General features: G+C 44.9%; 1 protein-coding gene across 3 annotated transcripts in view; it reads right to left on the reverse strand.

The window, feature by feature from the left end:
- ADCY1 (adenylate cyclase 1) overlaps nucleotides 1–25,628 on the reverse strand; it is a 225,643-nt gene that overhangs the window by 158,260 nt on the left and 41,755 nt on the right. The gene's annotated exons all lie outside the window — the stretch shown is intronic.

The following is a 25,628-nucleotide window of genomic DNA, read 5'->3' on the forward strand; positions in this document are numbered from 1 at the left end:
TTGAGCTGTATGATGGCAGAACACTGAGCCAAGTGTATTTGAACAATTGCTCCTGTCTCGCGCACCATCTCCCTGGCTGCAAACACTATAAATATTCCCAAATCATTAATTCCCAAAGAAGCAGGAAGTCACTCTTCAATATGTGAAAGCATTGTCTAGATTTTGGGCCATATTCTCTCCTGAGCCAAAATCTGCTCAGTGGAGGGCATAAAAGCAGTGGACCATCAGGGAGCCAGACACAGCTCCTTCATTCACTAGCCATATCTGCTTCTGCTCCAGCAGGAGGAAGAATCATAGAATATCAGGGTTGGAAGGGACCTCAGGAGATCATCTAGTCCAACCCCCTGCTCAAAGCAGGACCAATCCCCAATTTTTGCCCCAGATCCCTAAATGGCCCCCTTAAGGATTGAACTCACAACCCTGGGTTTAGCAGGCCAATGCTCAAACCACTGAGCTATCCCTCCCCCCCGGATACAGAGTAGCCTGTGTGAGTACATTGGAGGTAAATGCCTTATTACTGAAAATCAGGAAGTGTCACAAAAGAGTTATCACTGCTTCTAGGCACAGTGAAATCTACAAAGTTGTGACCTGAATCCTGCAAACAGACATTCACATACAGATATAGTCTTGACTTTCAACTAACTACTGCTTGTATGGGCAGGGCCATCCCTACAGGGGTGCGGGGCCTGGGACACACACACCCCTCTGCCCCAGGTGCCGCCCCCACTCCACCCCTTCCCCAAACCCCTGCCCTGCCCTCACTCCACCCCTTCCCCATGCTCCCGCCCCACCTCTTTCCAACTTCCGCCCCGTCCCCCCGAGTGACACTGGGAGCCGGGGTGGGGCGGAGCGGGCTGGGTCGCTCCGCTTCCTGCCGGTGAGTGTGGCGGCGGGCCCAACCCCTGCTGATGGCGCCAGGCTAACGCTAACCCCCCGGGCCACCCTAGCTCCCACGTCCCCCTGAAGCACGGGGCCTGCGGCTGTTGCCCCATTCTGGCCTATGGAGAGGATGGCTCTGTGTGTGGGTAAAGTTTAAAGCATTTGTGTGTTTGCAAATTAGAGACTATCTAAATGGCCCATCTTGATTATCACTACAAAAGTTTTTCTCTCCTGCTGATAATAGCTCATCTTAATTAATTAGCCTCTTACAGTTTGTATTGCAACTTCCACCTTCTCTGTACGTGTATATATATATCTTCTTACTATATGTGCCATTCTATGCATCCGATGAAGTGGGCTGCAGCCCACGAAAGCTTATGCTTTAATAAATTTACTCTAAGGTGCCACAAGTACACCTGTTCTTTTTGCGGATACAGACTAACACGGCTGTTACTCTGAAACCTGCCTTAAGTGCATAGTCCATACCATTTCAAGTTTCAAAATGCAACTCTTTATTCTTGAGGTCTAGTAACAAGTACAATCAGAATGCCTCTACGTGAAAAATGGGTTGGCTTTTTTTCCAGCCTTATGCACCAAAACAGCAAAAGGGATTTTGGTCCTTCCACAGACCAAAGGGCTGGGAAATTTCAACTCATATTTGTGAATTTTTCAGAAGTTGTGTTTAAAAGCAAGGAGTTACAATAGACAACATTTTGCAGGTTTAGCAAAAAAAATGTAAAAGTAGAAAATTGTTGCAAGGGAGAGCAATGTGAGCTTTTTTACTTGTTAGTTTGCTGATAGTGGGATATACTGAATTATACTGCTGGGTTTTAGTTGTATTTGAGTATTAATGTTGTTGTATGTTTAAGTTATGCCAAAGCAACTAGAGCACAGGGCTAGGTGATCTTTGGTAACACAGATAAACATGCACTTTTTAAGAAGTGTGCAATCTAACTGAACAAGACAGAAGAAGGGTAGGTGAAAGCAAGAATTATTGCTGAGGCACAAAGAATTAAGTGACTTGTGCAAGGTCCCATAGGAAGTTTGTGGAACAGACAGGAATTGAACCCACATCTCGAGTCCGTCTAATTTACCTAAAAATTATTATAGACATTTTTACAGATTGGGAAACCAAGGTACCAAAAGGTTAAAGTAGTGGCAGATTTGCTAATGGAAAGTAGAAATCCTGCCTCAGTACCCTGCTTTAAACACTACACAATGCTCCTTTCCAACTTGTGCATTTCTTGTTACCCAGTCTGCGTCGGACAGAGATTTTAAAAACACACCACCTGGCTTCACATTTATTTTATGCTTAAAAAAAAAAAGATCACCAAATAAATGCCAAAAAAAAAAATAGAGAGTCCTTCTAACAACTCACCCGCAAATTAAATTGAGTGACTAAACACCTGATCCCTTTCCAACTGAATGAGGACAGTCTGGGGAAAAAAAAAAAACCTGTTGCTCTGACTGCCTGCATATTGCTAAGTGACAGCATGACTGCATTAGGATTAAACTGGTCTCAGTCAGTTTCTTTCTCCCCCAAAAAGACTGCTTAGTCCTGACAAACGTTCTCTTGTTCTCACTCTCTCGGTCTCTTCCCCCCCATGCAGATATCAGAAGCCATCAGTGAATGATGTTATGTTTGGTCAAATGTCCTCAAAAGATGAAAGTGTTTGCCTTGAGGAAACTATCTCGAACATTGATTTTCATGTTTTATTACACTGAGCCGGTTTACTTTTCTCCTGTTGTGCTTTATGACTTGCAAGAGCTGTCACTACAGATAATAAGATTTTCATTTTGCAGGATCATTTAAGGTATGGCTTCTTCTGTCAGCATTGGCACTTGAGAGCTTTAATACTGACAAAGTGGCTGAACAGTAATTTAAACCTGGAAAATAGAGGAGGATAGTTTCAAGTCATTTTCTATACTTGACTTAAAGTATAAGTAAAAATCATTTAAAATCATTTTTCAAAAGAGAACACATTCATACAGCATATCGGCACACAGGTGCTCAGAAACTATGATGATGATACTCACAAGTAGGCACATAGATAAGAGATAATACTTTTTATTTTTGTTTTAATTTTTTTGGAGGGAGTGGCAACTTTGGGCTGTAGAATGTCTTTAACTTCAGAGACCTAGCAGCAAAATAAACAGAAATATTTCTGTTGAGGATTAGATTCTTCATAGAAATCATAGGACTGCAAAAGACTAAACATTAAAGGTTACACATTTCTTGGGTAACTCCACTGATTTTAAGGGACTTTTACCAGAAATTAATTTGACTGTAACCTAATCTTCATATACTATTAATAAAAAGGTCTGGGGTGACGAACAAATGTAGGTCCTGATTCTGCAAATGGGTCCACATGGGTAGAGTCACAATCAGACCCATGCAGATACAAGTGCTGGACCAGGGCCTTACAGAGACTAACATGCCATTTAAATGAACAGGATGAATTTCAAGAAATATTCCTTTCATGGAAATTTGATTAATTCTTTCTTGACTTTTGCCATCTTCCTATACTCTGTAAAGATTTTTGTTTTGTTTTTTAAACGTCACTATTTAGTTATAAAGTTTATTCTGGAAAAAAACTGCATGATAGCACGGCAATCGCCAAACATTAAAAATATCAGGAGTCGGGCTGCAAACATTCAGGATACTGACTCAAAAATGGTGAGGATTTTTTGTTTTGTTTTTTAAAGTACAGATTTTGCTTTTGGTTATTTGCCTTCTGGTTTGTGAGCTGTTAGGGTTCACATGTTCAAGATTTTCTCTTTAACCAGATTAAAAAAAAAAAAGTTTTTAGCCTAAATGAAAGCTGGGATTCTCACATAATCACAGGAGCTGGCAACACTGGAATCAGGTCCAACTGTACCTAACTGGGGTTGTATGTGCATGTGAGGGGCATGATGCAGAGCCATCAATCTGCTATGCTTAAGCTCCTCCCTGCTCACTTGCTCCATGCGGGGAAGGGGAGGAGAGGAGAAGCAGTACTGTCCTCCCCAGATCCCAGAGGTAAGATCCAGGTATCACAACAGCTAAGCTGCACTGCTTTCATATCCAGACTGCTTAAGCAGCTGACCAATTCAACATCCATGTTTCCCCTCCTCAGAGCTTGAGTAATGATGTGGAATGGGGGAGACAGTTCTGAGTCTGGGAAGAGAAAGGCAGAGGACTCAGAGTGAATGAGTGTGCCATTAGGTAGGAGGAATGGGCAAAGAAAGGGTAAACAAAAGCATACAGACTAAAAGAAGAGAAAAACAAGGAGGGAGGGAGGATAATGATTAAAAAGCAGGAGAGGAAGAATTCAAGCATGACCTGGAGGAGAGGAAATTTAACAAAATAAAGGCACAGGCCACAATGTGTCTGAACTGAGAGAAAACAAAGGGGTGCAGAAGGATAAATGCTATTATCGCCATCTTTTACTGTGCTGTGTTACACTTTCAATTTTTTAAGGCAAGAGTGGGGCCATGAATGAGCCTGGAAGAGCTGTTGCTTGGCTGAACATGGAGGGGTTACCCTCTTTTCTCTCCCCTCCGCCCCCCGGCTACCAAAAGCCATCATTGTATCGATCCCTGACTCTCACCTAAATGATCACATGGCCCATTCCCTCCTACATGTGACAGGTGTCTCTGTTTTTCACTTTGAAAATCTGGTCAACTTTTCTGAGACTGAAGCAGTCACAAAAAGGGGAATGTAGGTAGTTAAGAGAGAGAGAGTGGTATTTTCATATATGGCATATTACAAGAGATTGCAAACACAAGGATTGTGTAACCTGGTAAAAAGAATGGGACTTAATTGAGGTATCAAGAATTATGAAGGCTATAAAACAGATTGGTCCCTACTTCTTATCATGTCCCATAACTAGAGAGCAAGAGGGCACCCAATGAAATTAATCCCCATAGCATGTGGCTTCATTCCCAGAGGAGGTAATTAATGGAGTCAGTTGCTATGACTAGACTGTAAAAAAAAAATATTGGAAAATTTTATAACTATTAACGATGCTATTTATAGTTATGAAACTAAGACAGGAAATCAAAGATCCTGTTTCAATTCCTGTTTACACCAAGTTCAGGAAGCAATTCCCTGCACCCTCAAATACAGCACTACACTGGAACCATGGTTGCAGGCAGGATATTGGAATTATAGCTTGATTCTGTAAATCTCATTCAGACAAAACTCCCACTGAAGTCAGTATTCTTGAAAGCAACAGAAATTTTGCCTCAATAAGGCCTACAGAATTAGATCCTTGCTCTTTTCTAGTATAGCAAAACCTATGACTATCTTTTCGAAAGAATCCACTAATTTGGGATGTCTCAAATTTCAGGCCATGATGCTATGGTTTGAGTCACAAAGACTGGTGCCAAATCATTAACTCAAATCCGCTTGATCTGATAATAAAAAGATTATATAATAAATAAAGCAACACTGCACCATTCATTAATTAGGTTGGAGTTCTCTGTATGTACACAAGAATTACATTATACAAAAAATGAGTCAAGGTCATCATTACTCCATGTGAAAGCTTTGCTACCCATTGAAAGATTGAATACATTAAACACTAACTCATGTATCAATTTTATCAATCCTTTCAAAAATTTCTGTGCCTACTGAATGATCTAAAAAGTAACTTAGTAATTCCTCAATCAGTATAGCATCAAGACAATCACAACACTGGAAATTATTAGTCAATACCACAGAAGATGAATGGATTACGACAATGATATAGGTAGCCTCAAATTAAGGCTTAATAACAACTGTGTGGATATCTATGGTCTAGACATATTTAATTCTAAAAACACAAGCAAAATATAAATATCACAGTAGGCTGTATTTATCCCCTCTACAGCTCTCCTTCCTTTTCTTTCCTTTCTTCCTTTTCCCTTTGTGTGAAGAAGAATAAAATAAAAAAAAAATTCTTGTAATAAATAGCAGAATCTCGGTTATATTAATTTATATTCCACTCTGCACAGTTATAAATTTCAGTTAATAGAGATCAGCTTTCATTGTAAACTTTACAAACAATTCTCATAATGGTCTTTATTTTATTTTTTTAATACAAAAAGTATTTGTTTTTTCAAAATCTGTCATGTCACTTTGAAATCTTCACTTTCCCAATGGCAGAGTGCTATCCTGTGAGGTTCTCAGCATCCCCTGAGGACATAAGCGCTCTCAGCTCCATTAAAAATGTAATGCCGTTAGCCTTTCAACGTAATCAGTCTATCCCAAAAACTCTTACATGAGTAGCCCTTACAAAAAACAGTTACCTTTTCCGTAACTGGTGTTCTTTGAGATGTGTTGCTCATGTCCATTCCATATTAGGTGTGTGTGCTTGCCACATGCACCGGTGCCAGAAGTTTTTCCCTCAGCAGTATCTGTAGGGGACCCACTCTTGTGTCCTCTGGAGTGGCGCCTGCGTGACACGGTAGAAGGGGTACCATCGGCTCCCCTCACCTCAGTTCCTTCTTGCCAGAAACTCCGACAGCAGGGAAGAAAGATGGGTTGTGGAATAGACATAAGCAACACATCTCGAAGAACACCAGTTACAAAACAGTCTTTTCTTCTTCTACTGCTTGCTCATGTCCATTCCATATTAGGTGACTCCAAAATAGTACCCCTGGAGGTGGGTAGGACTTCACGGATGTGTAGATTGTAACACAGCTCTGCCGAACCCAGCGTCGTCTCTGGCCTGCTGTGTTATGGCATAATGAGAGTTAAACAGGTGAACAGAGGACACGTTGCAGCTCTACAGATGTTCTGGATAGGGATGTGTGCCAGGAAGGCTGCCAAAGACGCCTGCACTCTCGTCAAGTGGGCTCTGACAATCGGCAGCGGCAGAACCCCCACCAGGTCGTAACAGGTCCTTATGCATGAGGTGATCCAATTGGAAATCCTCTGCGAGGACACTGGGTGATCCTTCATCCTATCTGCTCTAGTGATAAAAAGAGTTGAGTCGATTTTCGGAAAGGCTTGGTACGTTCTAAGTAGGAAGCCAAGGCCCTCCGGACATCCAGGGAGGAAAACACCTCTCCTCACTGGTCTTTTGCGGTCTGGGACAGAACACCGGGAGGAAAATGTCCTGGTTCATATGGAAGGTGGAGACCATCTTTGGCAGGAAGGCCAGGTGGGGCCGCAACTGAAACTTATCTTTGTAGAAGACTGTGTACAGGGGTCCTGAGGTGAAGGCTTTAATTTCAGAGACCCGTCTTGCCAATGTCACTACCACTAGGAATGCGACCTTCCATGACAGGTGGGAAAGGGAGCAGGAACCCAGTGGCTCAAAGGGACCAAGTTAAGATCCCACTGTGGGACAGGAGTCCGTACCTGTGGGAAGCGTCTCTCAAGAATCTGACCATCATGTCATGAGAAAACACCATCTGGCCCTGGATTGATGGGTGAAACGTGGAGATGGCAGTGAGATGCACTCTAATAGAAGAGTGTTCAAGGCTCTGGTTCCTCAAATGGAGCAGGTAGTCTAAGATAGACTGTACGGAAGTGTGCAAGGGAGAGATGCCACACTCGGACACCCAGCAGGAAAACCTCGTCCACTTGGCCAGGTAAGTCAGTCTGGTTGAGGGATTCCTGCTTCCCAGGAGGACCTACTGGATCTCATCCGAGCAGGTCTGCTCCTCTGGGTTCAGCCACACAGCATCCACGCTGAGAGGTGGAGGGTCATGAGGTTGGGGTGCAGGAGCTGACCGTGGTCCTGTGACAGCAGGTCCTGTCAGTTGGGCAGGGGCAGGGCGGGGCCGCTCCCAGGTTCATGAGCTTGCAGAACCAGTGCTGGCGAGGCCATGCCGGGACGATCATGATAACCTGTGCCTTGTCTCTCTTGATATTTGCCAGGACCCTACTGATGAGAGGAATTGGAGGGAATGCGTACATCAGGTTCCCTGATCACGACCGGAGGAAGGCATTGGAGAAGGAGTCCTTGCCCCGCAAAAAACCGGTGGCATTTGCTGTTTAGTCTAGTGGTGAACAGGTCCACTTGGGGAGTTCCCCACTTATGGAAGATCATGCAGGCTACCTCCAGGTGGAGCGACCACTCGTGTTGAGAGGAGAAGTCCCTGCTCAGGTAATCTGCTAGCATGTTCTTGACGCTAGGGAGGTGACAAGCTTCCAGATGGATTTTGTGGCTGATGCAGAAGTCCCATAGACAGAGTGCCTCTTGGCAGAGAACTGACGAACATGCTCCCCCTTGCCTGTTAATGTAGAACATTGAGGCCATATTGTCCATCAGGTCTCCCACCACCTTGCCTGACAGGTGAGATAGGAAGACTCTGCATGCCAAGCAGAGAGCCCTGAGTTCATTGAAGTTTATATGTAAGTCATCTCCTCGGGAGACCACATACCCTGGGTCTGGAGGTCGCCAAGGTGTGCACCCCAGCCAAGATCTGAGACATCCGATACCAACTCGATGGAGTGATGGGGGGGGGTGTCTAATGGAACCCCCTCTAGGCCGGTCGTGCGATTGGTACACCATTGCAGTGAGACAAGTACCGTTGGGGGAATAGAAATGACCTTGTCCAGGTGATCTCTGGACTGGAAACAGACTGTTGCCAGCCATTGTTGCAGGGGCCGCATCCAGAGCCTGGCACAATGGAGGACGTATGTGCACACTGCCAGGTGACCCAGCAGGTGCAGGCAAAGAACAGGGAGACCTCTGCAATGAGGTCCGTCAATGTCTTTAACCTTTCTAGTGGCAGGAAGGCTCTGGCACAAGTTGAGTTGAGCATCGCTCCAATGAACTCTGTCCTTTGCAGCAGAACTAACGTAGGACTTTTTGTCGTTCACCAGTAGGTCCAGGGAGCAGCACGTGGCTTGCAACACCACAGCATCCTCTTGGACCTGAGACCTGGAGTTGCCTTTATCCAGTCATTGAGGTATGGGTAAATCTGGATACCCTGACACCCGAGGTAAGCAGCCACCACTGACATGCACTTGGTAAACACTCTGTGTGCGGTTGCCAGGCCGAACGGTAGGACTGCAAATGGGCAGTGGTGGAGCCCCACCATAAACTGGAGGAAGCATCTGTGACCTTGAAAGATTGCTATGTGGAAGTATGCATCCTTCAAGCTGAGGATGGCATACCAGTCTCCCGGATCCAGGGAGGGGATGATAGAAGCCAAGGAGACCATGCAGAACTTTAGCTTCTTTAGATACTTGTTGAAGCCCCTCAGGTGCAAGATGGACCGCAGACCGCCCTGGGCCTTTGGGTTGAAGTAATACCAGGAACAGAACCCCTTGTTCCTGTACTTGAGAGGAACTTCTTCCACCGCACCCAATTGCAGCAACCCCTTTACCTCCTGTGCGAGAAGACTCTTGTGAGAAGGGTCGCTGAAGAGGGATGGGGAAGAGGAGTGGGGGGTGGGGTAGAAGTAAACTGTAGGGTATTACCCTCTACCACAGTATTGAGGACCCAGTGGTCTGAAGTTATAGCTGTCCATGCTGGGAGGAAAAAAGAAAGGCGGTTGGAGAGCAGCAGGACAGATGGATCCAGAGTAAAGTCTGGTAGGTCACCCTCGAGTGCACCCTCAAAATGCTCTCTTGCCCCCCTGCTTATTGCAGGTCAAGCCCGACTTGGCAGAGGGAGGAAGTGGGTGGATCGGGCGGTGCTTCTAGCCCCTACTCTTCTTATGGGGGGAGGGCTCCTGGTGGGGTTGACTCCTTTGGCCCTGAGATTGCTCCAGTTTGAACCGCTTATGGGCTGGACCTGGAACATACAGCCCCAGAGTTTTCAGGGTAGTGGTTGGCCACGCTCAACTGAAGGCTGGAAGACTAATACATTTTTCGCCCAAACAGATCCAGTCTCTTTGAGTCTTTATTCTTGGGCGTAGCCCTGGGTTGACCCCGCCACTCCCTCTGGTTAACTACAAGGGAGTTTGGAGTGGAGTGAGTATAGAGATACTCACGGCCTTAGCACAAAATACTTTTGAGATGGGTGGCTGGGGGTTTGCCATAGGGCATTATTATTTTCGATACCCTCTCATGTAGGGGTAAAGCCACTCTAGCGGGTGGAGCAAAAGATGTCGAACAGCTCCTCTGCCTGGAGCCCCAGGTTTCCCTCTTCAAAAGCTCCTGATGAACCTTGGCGTCCAGCGATGATGAGCACGAAGCCAGCACCGAGGGATCCACCACATCCCCTGGTGGTCCAACTGGCTGCTCCCCTAGGTCCTCATGGGCCTCCAAAGGAGGGCAGGATGTTGCGGCTGATGGCCTATCTGAAGCCCCCACCACTGATAGGGCCGACTGGGAAAGCTGGGTGAACCCACATGGATACCAGGGGTACCATGCTGCTGGCCATTGGCCCAGAGGCCACCGGGTCAGTTGTGGTGCCGATGAGGTCAATAGTACCACTGGTGCCGGTCTGTCCTGCTACCAGGGACTCCTGATGGGGGCCCTCGTCATTGTCTGGTGTGGCAGGCATAGTATGGGAGGGTTTCGACCGCTCAATATGAGCTGGGGCCTGACTCCCTGATGGACGTGTTGAGCCACCCAGCACAAGTCTTGGTTCTCCTCTGGCCCTCTACTTACCCTTACGGGAAGTGGGAGATCTTCCCCTCGTGGACCTCTTGGGCTTCTTGGCCTGGGCCGGGGAGGGGGATCGGTGCTGGCTTGTAGATGGCACCGGCAGGATGCTCCGTACTGACACTGTTGTGCTCAGGGCCGAGTCGGACCTCTGCGCCTGTACCAGGATCAGCGCCGACTCCATCAGGAGCGCCCTGAGACGGCTGTCTCTCCCCTTTTTTGTTCTGGGTTTGAACGACTTACAGATGCAACATTTGTCGCTTACGTGTCCTTCTCCTAGACTCTTTAAACGAGTAATGTGTGGGTTGCTGATGGGCATGGGCTGCTTACAACGATAGCACGGTTTAAAGCCTGGGGATCGGGGCATGCCCGATCCCTAGGCTAAGTCCTATCTGGGACCAACTAACTAGAACAGGGGTCGGCAACCTTTCAGAAGTGGTGTGTCAAGTCTTCATTTATTCACTCTAATTTAAGGTTTCGCGTGCCAGTAATACATTTTAACATTTTTAGAAGGTCTCTTTCTCTAAGTCTATAATATATAACTCAGCTATTGTTGTATGTAAAGTAAATAAGGTTTTTAAAATGTTAATTTTAAATGAAGTTTCTTAAAGTTAAAATGCAAACCCCCCCCCCCCCCCCGACAGGTGGCCAGGACCTGGGCAGTGTGAGTGCCACTGAAAATCCGCTCGTGTGCCGTCTTCGGCACATGTGCCATAGGTTGCCTACCCCTAACCCAGAACTAATACTAAGGGTAAATACTAAACTATATTCAGCTGTTTTACAAAGAAACGTTCGTGAGACACAGTGAACTAAGTGAGAGCCGAAGCAGCAGAAGTTCCAGCACTATCACTGGCAGCAAGAAGGCACCGAGGGTGGGGGAGCCAGTGGCGCCCCTTATACCATGCCATGCGTGCACCACTCCAGAGGGCACCGGAGCCAGTCCCCTATGGAAACTGCTACGGGAAAAACTTCCGGCACCGGTGCATGTGGCGAGCACACACACCTAATATGGAACGGACATGAGCAAGCACTCGAAGAAGAGGTGGGCTCATTTGGCACAATCTCATTACCTTCAGAAGCAAACACTACGGGCCCGATCGAAAAGCCCAGTGAAGTCCATTTGGAAGACTCTCATTGACTTCAGAGGACTTTGGATGGGGCCTTATGTCTTGTGGTGCTTGCAGGATCAGCTCCTAATGGAAATTCAAGGTGACTTCATTAGAATAATTCTTCTGGGGTGAAATCCTGGCCCTACAAGTCAATGAGAGTTTTGCCACTCAGAGTGTCCACTGGAGTTGACTCTTCACAGTCAATAATATAAATTATCCCACCTACACTAAGGCAGTGGTTCTCAACCAGGGGTAGGTACACAGAGGTCTTCCAGGGGGTACATCAACTCATCTAGATATTTGCCTAGTTTTACAACAGGCTACATACAAAGCCCTAGGGAAGTCAGTACACACTAACATTTCATACAAACAGTGACTTGTTTATACTGCTCTATATACTGTACACTGTAAGTACAATATTTGTATTCCAATTGACATTTTCTTACGACATGGTAAAGATGAGAAAGTAAACAATTTTCAGTAATAAGAATGAGGAGTACTTGTGGCACCTTAGAGACTAACAAATGTATTTGAGCATAAGCTTTTGCGGGCTAAAGCCCACTTGATCAGCAATAGTGTGCTGTGACACTTTTGCATTTTTATGTTTGATTTTGTACACAAGTAGTTTTTAAGTGAAGTGAAACTTGGGGTATGCAAGACAAATCAGATTCCCGAAAGGGGTACACTAGTCTGGACCGGTTGAGAGCCACTGCACTAAAGTTTTAGCATGTTACTAATGTGTTAAATCACACCTTTTTTCCTAGTGAAGACAAGGCCTTAAAAGCACAAATGAGAGTAGAATTAGTCCCCTTGTTTTCAACCTCTATATCCAAATTTTCAAAATAATACTTGTTTACACCTGTATAGTACCTTTCACCTGATGATATCAAAGAGCTTTACAAGTAAGATTATGCATTTTTACCAGTATTTAAAATGGAGAAAGCAAGAGGCTTGACCAAGACAACAGACCAATTAGTGACAGAATTGGGCATAGAAGAAGACTCCTGACACTTTTTGAATTTATTTTATTTTTATGTATATCACTTTTACAGCATCAAGCTCAAGGTCTTGGCACTTCATAAAATTTTAAAAAAAGAACAACTGGCACCAAAAATAAATAACTAGAATCTAGACACATTAATATGTAAATACTTGTGAATATATAATTTTTTTCAAAACTAGTTTCCTGTCTACTTTACATGTATGTAGCATTTTAATAACCACCAGTTTTACTATCTATACATTACCTAGCTCCTCCTCTTGTCCCTAGAAAAGTGATCCCTTATTTATGCAGTAGAACAATCTATACCCCACTAACGCCTCCCACCACCTTTTCAATTTTTTTCTCTTTTCCTCCACTTCACCTTAAATGGTCCCTTGAAATTAGGGTTGCCAACTTTCTGATTGCCGAAAACCAAACACCCTTGCCCAGCCCCTGCCCCAGCCTTCTCTGAGACCCCGCCCCCGGCTCACTCCATCCCCTGCTCCCTTGCTCATTTTCACCAGGCTGGGAGAGGGGACTGGGTTGCAGGCCCTGGGGATGAGGGATTGGGGTGCAGGAGGGAGTGCTGGGCTGGGGCTGAGGGTTTCAGAGTGCGGGAGGGGGCTCAGGGCTGTGGCAGAGGGTTGGGGGGCAGAAGGGAGTTTGGGTGTGAGAGGGGGATCAGGGCTGGGGCAAGGGTTTGGAGTGTGGGAGGGGGTTCAGGTTCCAGGCGGTGCTTACCTCAGATGGCGTCTGGAAGCAGCAACATGTCCCTTACCTACTTAATAAAGAGGAACTCTCCACTCTATTATTTATGTTACAGTAGTGCCTAAGGACCCCAGTCACAGGCCAGAGCATCACAGTGCTGTAAAAACAAACACAGAACAAGAAGACTGTCCCTTTGCTGAGGTATCCTTTGCGTGTAAAAAATCCTTATTATTAATATTGTTTGAGCCATTTTCTGTAGTTTGCTATCAGATTTACTGCTTTTTGCTCTTCTAATATTTCAGTTTACTTTATCTACTTATTTTTAAACTTTCATAATCTCAGTCTTTTTTCTAGTTTTCAAATGCTTGCCTTTTATGTTGCTCTTTACTTCCCTATCTAGCTACTTTGGTTTCTGTTGCCCTTTAGCCCTGGTCTACACTAGGACTTTAGGTCGAATTTAGCAGCGTTAAATCGATGTAAACCTGCACCCGTCCACACAATAAAGCCCTTTATTTCGACTTAAAGGGCTCTTAAAATCGATTTCCTTACTCCACCCCTGACAAGTGGATTAGCGCTTAAATTGACGTTGCCGGCTCGAATTTGGGGTACTGTGGACACAATTCGATGGTATTGGCCTCCGGGAGCTATCCCAGAGTGCTCCATTATAACCGCTCTGGACAGTACTCTCAACTCAGATGCACTGGCCAGGTAGACAGGAAAAGAACCGCGAACTTTTGAATCTCATTTCCTGTTTGGCCAGCGTGGCAAGCTGCAGGTGACCATTCAGAGCTCATCAGCACAGGTGACCATGATGGAGTCCCAGAATCGCAAAAGAGCTCCAGCATGGACCGAACGGGAGGTATGGAATCTGATCGCTGTTTGGGGAGAGGAATCCATGCTATCAGAACTCCGTTCCAGTTTTCAAAATGCCAAAACCTTTGTCAAAATCTCCCAGGGCATGAAGGACAGAGGCCATAACAGGGACCCGAAGCAGTGCCGCGTGAAACTGAAGGAGCTGAGGCAAGCCTACCAGAAAACCAGAGAGGCGAACAGCCACTCTGGGTCAGAGCCCCAAACATGCCGCTTCTATGATGAGCTGCATGCCATTTTAGGGGGTTCACCCACCACTACCCCAGCCGTGTTGTTTGACTCCTTCAATGGAGATGGAGGCAATATGGAAGCAGGTTTTGGGGACGAAGAAGATGATGATGAGGTTGTAGATAGCTCACAGCAAGCAAGCGGAGAAACCGGTTTTCCCGACAGCCAGGAACTGTTTCTCACCCTAGACCTGGAGCCAGTACCCCCTGAACCCACCCAAGGCTGCCTCCTGGACCCAGTAGGCGGAGAAGGGACCTCTGGTGAGTGTACCTTTTAAAATACTATACATGGTTTAAAAGCAAGCATGTGAAAGGATTACTTTGCCCTGGCATTTGCGGTTCTCTTAGATGTAGTCCTAAAGCCTTTGCAAAAGGTTTCTGGGGAGGGCAGCCTTATTGCGTCCTTCATGGTAGGACACTTTACCACTCCAGGCCAGTAACACGTACTCGGGAATCATTGTAGAACAAAGCATTGCAGTGTATGTTTGCTGGCATTCAAACAACATCCGTTCTTTATCTCTCTGTGTTATCCTCAGGAGAGTGAGATATAATTCATGGTCACCTGGTTGAAATAGAGTGCTTTTCTTCAGGGGACACTCAGAGGAGCCCGTTCCTGCTGGGCTGTTTGCCTGTGGCTAAACAGAAATGTTCCCCGCTGTTAGCCACAGGGAGGGGGGAAGGTTGAGGGGGTAGTCACGCGGTTGGAGGAGGCAAAATGCGACCTTGTAATGAAAGCACATGTGCTATGTATGTAATGTTAACAGCAAGATTTACCCTGAAAGAGTGTAGCCACTGTTTTACAAAATGTGTCTTTTTAAATACCGCTGTCCCTTTTTTTTTCCTCCACCAGCTGCATGTGTTTCAATGATCACAGGATCTTCTCCTTCCCAGAGGCTAGTGAAGCTTAGAAAGAAAAAAAAACGCACTCGTGATGAAATGTTCTCTGAGCTCATGCTGCCCTCCCACACTGACAGAGCACAGACGAATGCGTGGAGGCAAATAATGTCAGAGTGCAGGAAAGCACAAAATGACCGGGAGGAGAGGTGGCGGGCTGAAGAGAGTAAGTGGCGGGCTGAAGACAGGGCTGAAGCTCAAATGTGCTGGCAGCGTGATGAGAGGAGGCAGGATTCAATGCTGAGGCTGCTGCAGGACCAAACCAGTATGCTCCAGTGTATGGTTGAGCTGCAGCAAAGGCAGCTGGAGCACAGACTGCCACTGCAGCCCCTCTGTAACCAACCGCCCTCCTCCCCAAGTTCCATAGCCTCCACACCCAGACACCCAAGAACGCGGTGGGGGGCCTCCGGCCAACCAGCCACTCCACCACAGAGGATTGCCCAAAAAACAGAAGGCTGGCATTCAATAAATTTTAAAGTTGTAAACTTTTAAAGTGCTGTATGGCATTTTCCTTCCCTCCTCCACCACCCCTCCTGGGCTACCTTGGTAGTCATCCCCCTATTTGTGTGATGAATGAATAAAGAATGCATGAATGTGAAGCAACAATGACTTTATTGCCTCTGCAAGCGGTGATTGAAGGGAGGAGGGGCAGGTGGTTAGCTTACAGGGAAGTAGAGTGAACCAAGGGGCGGGGGGTTTCATCAAGGAGAAACAAACAGAACTTTCACACCGTAGCCTGGCCAGTCATGAAACTGGTTTTCAAAGCTTCTCTGATGCGTATCGTGCCCTCCTGTGCTCTTCTAACTGCCCTGGTGTCTGGCTGCACGTAACCAGCAGCCAGGCGATTTGCCTCAACCTCCCACCCCGCCATAAACGTCTCCCCCTTACTCTCACAGATATTGTGGAGCACACAACAAGCAGTAATAACAGTGGGAATATTGGTTTCGCTGAGGTCTAAGCGAGTCAGTAAACTGCGCCAGCGCGCCTTTAAACGTCCAAATGCACATTCTACCACCATTCTGCACTTGCTCAGCCTGTAGTTGAACAGCTCCTGACTACTGTCCAGGCTGCCTGTGTACGGCTTCATGAGCCATGGCATTAAGGGGTAGGCTGGGTCCCCAAGGATACATATAGGCATTTCAACATCCCCAACAGTTATTTTCTGGTCTGGGAATAAAGTCCCTTCCTGCAGCTTTTGAAACAGACCAGAGTTCCTGAAGATGCGAGCATCATGCACCTTTCCCGGCCATCCCACGCTGATGTTGGTGAAACGTCCCTTGTGATCCACCAGAGCTTGCAGCACTATCGAAAAGTACCCCTTGCGGTTTATGTACTCGCCGGCTTGGTGCTCCAGTGCCAAGATAGGGATATGGGTTCCGTCTATAGCCCCACCACAGTTAGGGAATCCCATTGCAGCAAAGCCATCCACTATGACCTGCACATTTCCCAGGGTCACTACCCTTGATATCAGCAGATCTTTGATTGTGTGGGCTACTTGCATCACAGCAGCCCCTACAGTAGATTTGCCCACTCCAAATTGATTCCCAACTGACCGCTAGCTGTCTGGCGTTGCAAGCTTCCACAGGGCTATCGCCACTCGCTTCTCAACTGTGAGGGCTGCTCTCATCTTGGTATTCATGCGCTTCAGGGCAGGGGAAAGCAAGTCACAAAGTTCCATGAAAGTGCCCTTACGCATGCGAAAGTTTCGCAGCCACTGGGAATCGTCCCAGACCTGCAACACAATGCGGTCCCACCAGTCTGTGCTTGTTTCCCGAGCCCAGAATCGGCGTTCCACCGCATGAACCTGCCCCATTAGCACCATGATGCATGCATTGGCAGGGCCCATGCTTTCAGAGAAATCTGTGTCCATGTCCTGATCATTCACGTGACTGCGCTGACGTCGCCTCCTCGCCCAGTATCGCTTTGCCAGGTTCTGGTGCTGCATATACTGCTGGATAATGCGTGTGGTGTTTAATGTGCTCCTAATTGCCAAAGTGAGCTGAGCGGCCTCCATGCTTGCCTTGGTATGGCGTCCGCACAGAAAAAAGGCGCGGAACGATTGTCTGCCGTTGCTCTGATGGAGGGAGGGGTGACTGACGACACGGCTTACAGGGTTGGCTTCAGGGAGCTAAAATCAACAAAGGGGGTGTCTTTAAATCAAGGAGTATTTCAGGCAGGACTTCACGGAGGGTTCCAATAAGAAATGGTGCACCTAAGTTATCGTTCTTATTGGAACAAGAAGGTTAGCCTCGCCTCTGATTGATACATGGCTAGATTTACCTCGCTGCACCTTCTCTGTGAGTGACTGCAGTGTGACCTAGAAGAATGAGTCCCCTAGACAGGGGAGGGGGGGAAGCAAATGAGTACAAAACAAATCTGGTCTATTTCTTGTTTTGATCTACTCCATCTATCTTTTACATCTTTGGCTGGCAGCAGACGGTGCAGAAGGACTGCATGCCATCCACATCTCATGGCTGCTCGGCAGAAGATGGTACAGTACGACTGCTAGCAGTCCGTACCACCTGCCCGCTCACCATAAGATGGTTCAATAGGACTGACTGCAGGACTAAAGAGAATGACCTGGTCAAGTCACTCCAAATTTAGTCCCTGCGCCCATGTCTGCCCAGGCGCTCCCAGCCGACGTGGCCAGGAGCACCTCGGACATGACGATGACGGCTACCAGTCGTACTGTATCGTCTGCTACCACAAGGCAAGGGGTTGCTGCTATTGTGTAGCAATGCAGTACCGCGTCTGCCAGCACCCAGGAGACATAGGGTGACGGTTACCTGAGCGGGCTCCATGCTTGCCGTGGTATGGCGTCTGCACAGGTAACTCAGGAAAAAAGGCGCGAAACAATTGTCTGCCCTTGCTTTCACGGAGGGAGGGAGGGAACGGGGGCCTGACAATATGTACCCAGAACCACCCGCGACAATGTTTTAGCCCCATCAGGCATTGGGATCTCAACCCAGAATTCCAATGGGCAGCGGAGACTGCGGGAACTGTGGGATAGCTACCCACAGTGCAACGCTCTGGAAGTCGACTCTAGCCTCGGTACTGTGGAAGCGCTCCGCCGAGTTAATGCACTTAATGCACTTAGAGCATTTTCTGTGGGGACACACACACTCGAATATATAAAACCGATTTCTAAAAAACCGACTTCTATAAATTCGACCTTATTCCATAGTGTAGACATACCCTTAGTTCTGTTGATTTTACTGGAATTAATTTTGCTTGTAGCTTCTCCACCTGTACCTTCAATACTGAAACAGTGGGAAGTATTTATTTCCCATGTGGTTGAATTCCAGTCAATTTTCTTATTTCATATTTCTTTACATTCTGCTCTTCTAATGCTGAATATTTTTGTGTTCCTGCCCTTTCCATATACTCTCAGAAATATTAGACACTAAGAAGTTATGCTGCTAGTAGTTTTCCAATTTCGACATTATATCTAGCTTATTTCCTGTTATTACACCCAGAACAGCCTCTGACCTAGCTATCTGTTCAACATACTCTGTAGAGAAGTTCTGTGTATCTCTGGGCACAATCTTCCATCTTTAGATTTTTACATGCAAAACTCGGAGTCCTTTTTTTTTCCCTCAGGACAAATCTTGCTGTCAGACACATGGGTATTGCTTTTACTGATTTTAAAGGGACTAGCAAGACAGGTCCTGTTGTATGTCCTTCAGTCATATATGAATAGCTAAAAGCTAATGTAGTGGCCACAAAGGATTTCTTAACTGAACTAACATACAGTCTGTCACCTGCAGGAACATTGTTTATCTTTTTGTTCTATCCAGGAATCCTCCAGCAATATCCAACTGTCTCTACTGTCATTCACTCCAGAAATCCAACCACCAGTGAGAGTGATCAAATCAGCACATAAAGGGGATGCTATCACAGATCTCAACCATGAAGACAACATCAATGAGGCCAACCAACAACTCTCCAGCACCACCTACTATAAAGAACGCAAAGAAAATCCCATACCACAATTCAAACAGGAATTTAAGGATATCATCAAATCCTTCCCCAAACACTCGAAGAGAAACTCTACAAATTCATCTCCCAGGAGCCCACCCCAGGGGCCTTCTACCTGCTTCCCAAGCTACACAAACAAGGGAACCGCGGCAGACCCATTATATCTGGCTCTGGCCCACTTACTGAAGGACTATCAGGACTCATAAAAGCCATTCTCAGACCACTCACACATAAAGGTTCAGCTTCCCCCAGGACACAACCAACTTCCTGCAGAAACTCTGCAACATTAACAACTTCCCTCAGAACACCATCTTTGCCACCTCCTTAGACCCCAACATCTATCACAATGAAAGCATTGCTGCCTCAAGTATCTACAAGAACATGGACACACTCAGATATCCACCCCAAACACATTGCCAGACTCATGCATTTCATCCTCACTCATAACAATTTTACATTCAACAGACACCTGGTCCAAACCATGGGAACAGCGCTGGGTACTAGGATGGCTCCCCAATATACCAACCTCTTCATGGTTCACCCTGAGGAAGAATGAACCACGAAACCAATGATGTACCTGAGGTACATCAAGGATATTTTCATCATCTGGACACACAACCTAAACTCTGTCACAGAATTCCACCATAAAGTCAACAACCACCATCCATCAAACTCTCTAGAACACTCCCAAACCAGCATCAACCTCCTGGATACCAGGATCAGCTTCAGCAATGGAACCCAATGCCAGAAATCCATGGATCACCACACTTATATTCAAATATCCAGTAACCACCCCAAAACACACCAAGAAATTGGTTATCAACAGCTAGGCACTCAGATACCACAGAATATGCTCCAAAGAGAAAGTCAACTCTAGGATACACACGTTCACACTTAAAACCACCATCACCAACCCAGGCACTCTGCCAGAGAAGTAGATTGCATCATGGAACAAACCACTCAAATACCTCAAGAGAACCTGCTTCAATAGAGAAATAACCTCCACCCCCAACCTGCCTGACTATACACCCCTAGTTGTCACTTAGCACCCCAGACTGGAACCCATACAGGGTATCATACTTGATGGGGACCACATCCTGAAAGAAACCTTTCACAACCCCCCCCCCCCCCTTCTGGCTTTCAACCAACCCCTAACGTCACCAAGATCATCAGAAGCAAGCTCCCTACAGACCAGGACACACCAACTCAAGGTGGCACCAGACCCTACCAGAACAACAGATGCAAAACCTGCAGACATATCTTCACTGCTACGATGATCAATACCCTCCACGACACAAATAGTTGTTAACGGGCCATTTCACCTTGAATAGTCTCTTAGAATATGTATTAACTACTTATGCTAGACAATTTGTTCCACCTTATATTTAGCTGTGACACTGAGTACCTTTCCCAGATCTGAAGAACAGCTCTGTGTAGCTTGAAATCTTGTGTTTTTCACCCACGGAAGTTGGGCCAATAAAAGATATTATCTCACCCATCTTGTCTCTCTAATAGTCACTCCTTAAATCTAAATAGTTTCTATAGTGTCAATCAAAACACAGCCTTCACTCAGACAAAGTTCTCACTCACTTTAGTAAGATTAGGCTCCATATTTTTATGCTATTTGATATCTTCTCTCACGCATAGTACAATCACCCTTCTTTTCTTTTAAAACTCACAAAAGTAAATTCTATTGTCACTAGGCTAAACTCTGTGTTAAACCTGTGCCATTTCATTGACTTCAGGGGAATGAACAGGTATAACTGAGAACAGAATTTTGCTCTGATAGTTTCAATCTCCCAGTCAGTATTCTAAATTTTAGTTCTTACATGTATATCACAATTCTCCATCAACACACAGGCTTTTAATATAACTGTGACGGGTTCCCCTCAGGGTGCCACCTGGAACTTGGGTACCACTAAGCCTCCTTGACCCACCAGCCTGGGCTCCCTCTCACATTGTGCTGCTGTGATGAGTTGCTAAGCTCTCCAAGCTTGCTCTTTCAATCAGCATACACACAGGTAGGGACACATCCAGCTGTGGTAACATGCTGACAGGCTTTCTGACTAGCCCCTGAATGAAAAGGTTATACAGCTAGGGCACTTACCAGCTTATCAAGCACACCCCCCTTCTGGAGGGTAACCCCAAAATTATACTGTTCTGTACTGCATAGAGATTTGTACAGTGTAAACTCATGAGATTTGCCCCCTCCCTCAATGTGGAGAGGAATATACACAGCTTTCTGCCCCAAGTTATGATTTCCACTCACTGGTTTTAGACAAAACAAAAACAATTTTATTAACTACAAAAGATAGATTTTAAGTGTGAGGGATAGTAAACAGATCAAAGCAGATTACCTAGCAAATAAACAAAAACACACAATCTAAGCTTAATATGCTGAAGAGATTGGATACGAGTAGCAAATTCTCACCCTAATTTAGGCAGTTTGCAGAGATTCTTGAGGGCAAGCTGCACTTGCTTGCAGCTTAAAACCCCAGGTATTCCTTTCACAGGCTAGAAATCCCTAGCCTGGGTTCAGCCCTTTTCCCCCAGTCCTCAGGAGTTTCCAGCAATCTTCTTGGGCGGGGACTCAGTGAAGAGCCATGATGACATCACTCCCCTGCCTTAAACAGCTTTTGCATATGGCAGGAACCCTTTGTCTCCAATTTTAGTTCCCACGCCTTTCAGTGGTAAAACACTGATATTCCAAGATGGAGTAAAGTACCAGGTGATCTGTTCACATGCCCCTGTAGCGTTATAGCAGCCATGACTCAGAGGCTGTTTGTAGCATCCTCAGGTAGGCTCCCCAGGAAGGCTCCCTGGTGAGAGATTAGCATCTTCTAAGATCTATTGTTCTTCCTAATGGCCCTTCCCAGCCAGCCATCTAGACTGACTGCATTCTGCCTCATGTAAGCACATTTGTAATAGAGGCATATACAATATTCCTAACTTCAGATACCAAAATGATACATGCATACAAATAGGATAATCATATTCAGTGAATCAAAACCTTTTCAATGATATCTTACATGACCTATTTCGCATAAAATACATAATAGTTATGCCATAATCATATCAGAATAATATTACTGTGAAGAATATGGGGCATAATCCCACAATAACAATCCTATTTATTTGTCTTATTTCACCTTCCTATCCCACTTTCCTATCTTTTTCCTATAGCATTTGCTAATAATGTGTATGGATAGCTGTCCTTTGTATTCTTCCCAAACTCTTAGTGTAAAGAAAAGGACTAGTCTACCGAACAATCCAACGAGGAGATAGCTTTGCAATATAGAAATTTAGACATGCATATTTTCATACCATGTAATATTAAAATGCTTATGCAGTACAGTCAATATGTGGAATGAATTGATGCAGATGAGCACTGAGGTAAATATTGTAGCTGGATTTTTATAAGTCTAAACAATTTTCTGACCATTAATAAACACAAAATCATGTCCTTGGAGGCATTATGTGATAGCCATCCATGACCAACTTGACATTTCTGCCTCCCCTCTCATCATGTACCGCATTACTCAATTAGCTGTGTGCATGAAATATATCAAGTAATTGCATTTTGCCTATTCAAATTACCCCTGAGTTTCAACTGGATCGTAGAAGCCTACTAGGAGTTAAACAGCTTCTGTATTTCACCTAACCAGTGATAGTATTTCAGTGGTACAATAGGCAAAGTGATCCCACTAAGTCTGTAAACTCTCTTGATGCTTTTGCAAGAAGTAAAGAAATAAAACTGAACCTATCTGTAGTATTACAAAATTAACTAAATCCATGTACTGCCTTTGACCGTATTATAACATTGCACACTTGAGCTTAACATTGTCAGTAGATACTGCGGTACTTGAGGTTACTGTAGTATTTGTATAAGATTTAGTGCATGTACAATGCTCTGCATTAGTCTGGTGCATCAAATTGTGGTTAATGACAGAAGTGGGATATAAAAATAGATGAATTAATGATCTGACCTGGTAAGGAAACTCCTTGGAAAAAACGCATTACATAATTTTAGGAAATTTAAGGAATCTGAAAACCCAACCAGTCAGCCTAAGCTTATTCTCACACTCTATAGTAAAAAGCCAGAGATTCTCTTGTTCAAAAAAGAATAAAAGCAGTCTGCTGTACTTTTATCAAGACACAGGGGTGAATCCAGACACAACCCTAATCATTAAATTATTATTATTATATCCCCAAGATTATTTTGATTTGGAGTACGATTTCCAAGCATCTAAGTGATTAAGGAGCCTACGTTTCTTTTCCCCCACAAAAGTGATTTGGGCACTGAGGAGCCTAAATCCCACTGACTTTCACTCACAGGCACTTCTGAAAATGTTATGCATAAGTTACAAATAATTCCACTTTCTGAATGTGTGAGCCTTGTGAGATTTAGCACTTTGGAGCAGTAAGTAATGTGTCACATACCACAATGTATGTCTGTATTCCGAGTGGCAGTAAGATACAACTGATCCTATTGTATTAGGAAATGTTCCCATAGCCTGTTTGCACAGGGAAGTAGGAAATGGTTGTAAACATGTGGACCTTAGAGATACTTAACTTTTGTTTGTGAAAATAATTGCAAAAGGGGACTGACAGAGGACTTTAATTATCAAGGCTATTTAACAATGGAACAGATACAACATGGCAACAGAAATTTGAGCTTCCCATTAGGGCAGCTCTGACCAGAGGAACAGCCTCAAAGTGAGGGAGGATAGTTCAGTTTTCACGTTCAACCAAAAAGAAGCCTCTGTGCCTAAATCTCTAGCTACTAAATCTCTAGCTACAAATTAGAGACACATTCACTAGTGAAGCACTTCTGAAAGGTCCTGGAAGCTGAATACAATACAATTAACAATAAATAATAAGCATTGTTTGAACTGAGTGTGGGGAAGAACTGCTCGAGGGCAGAAACACATTCTAAAGATGCCAAGCGCTACAAGATTTGCAGCAGGAGGTTGTACAATATAAGAGCAAGAGGGTAAGAGTGTGTAAAATTGAAAGGTTTCTTCATTAATGAGAAGATCTGAATGGTGAATGTGATATTACGGTGCCCTACAGGGAGTGGATGCTTCAGGAAGGGAACATGGAGAAGATAGGTAGGGTTCCATTTCTAGCACCTGCTCCACCTGAGACCAATGGCAGTTTTACCATGGACTTCAGTGGAAGTAGGATTAGGCCCATAGTAGAAATAAATCAGGTTTCAAAATTCTGTGTACCAACTTGCCCAGGGAAAGCAAACCATTTCAGTCCCTTGCTGACAGCAACAGAGTTTTCGCTGGAATTGTGATCATGATAAAGGGTGGGCCAAGCTGATTTTGTGAGTAGGTTGGAAAACAAACTAGGATGAATTAAACAAAATAGTAATGTACATGGGATTAGCTTTCAGATCTACAGACAAGAAGTCCCAGAAGAGAAGTAAGAGAGACAGGGAGGGCTATAAAGATTCAGAAATGTTGATTTCAATCTGCTAAACCCACAGATAGGCAGACAAACAAGAAAAGAGACAGCCTGCTTTTAGGTCCGGAAGACAGCAAGGCAGACAGAGGAGAGGAAAAATTGGCAGTTAACTATTTATCATCTGGGAGATCCAGTCAGGCAGCCAAAAATTCAGTAACAGATAATCAACTTATGCACCGTACAGAGTGGAAATGTTAGTGGTAGCAGCCATCTGTAAAATGAGCCAGCTAGCTCTGCTGCTAAATCAGTCCCAGTTCACTTGTTAGCTACCAGCTATCCATGTGACCAGAGAACAAAGCAGCCAACGTTAGTCTCTAAGATGCCACAAGTACTCCTTTTCTTTTCGCGAATACAGACTAACACGGCTGCTACTCTGAAACCTGCCTACTGAAAGAGAGTCAGATAGCCACCTAGTGTGCAGTAATTTCAGGGAATTACAGATTGCAACAGTCAACCTAAGGTACCAAAATTTCAATGATTTTTCACTAAACACAGGTGGGGGATGAAGCTCCAAATCAACATATTTTCAACAGCCACTGACAGTTAGTGACATGTAAGCATGCTGTGCTTTTGTAGTTTTTATCATCATTTAGATTAGATTCCCATCAACAGAATGCAAAATATCTGCCCTCTCTTGTTAATTTACCCCCCAAAAATCAATTTAATTTCATTTACAAAAAGATTTGGTATAAATAGCCTTGGACTGATTAGATTTTTGTAAGTAAATATTGGTAAAGTTTGATTTCACTGTACACACACAAACCAACAATAAAATTTTTCCATCAATAATCACCAAAATTTACATACAGGGAAACAGTGCTCCTTGAAAACTTGTTAGAATATGCTGTAATGATATTTGCTTTATATATTTTGATGTGAGGTTGACAATCTGTGTTTTAATGGTTATAAAGTGTAACTTTTTCAATCTTAAAGTCTACTGTCATTAAATTATTACTGTCTGTTCCCCCCACATAATT

The sequence above is a fragment of the Lepidochelys kempii genome, chromosome 2, assembly GCF_965140285.1.
Source record: "Lepidochelys kempii isolate rLepKem1 chromosome 2, rLepKem1.hap1, whole genome shotgun sequence".
NCBI classification, from domain to species: Eukaryota; Metazoa; Chordata; order Testudines; family Cheloniidae; genus Lepidochelys; species Lepidochelys kempii.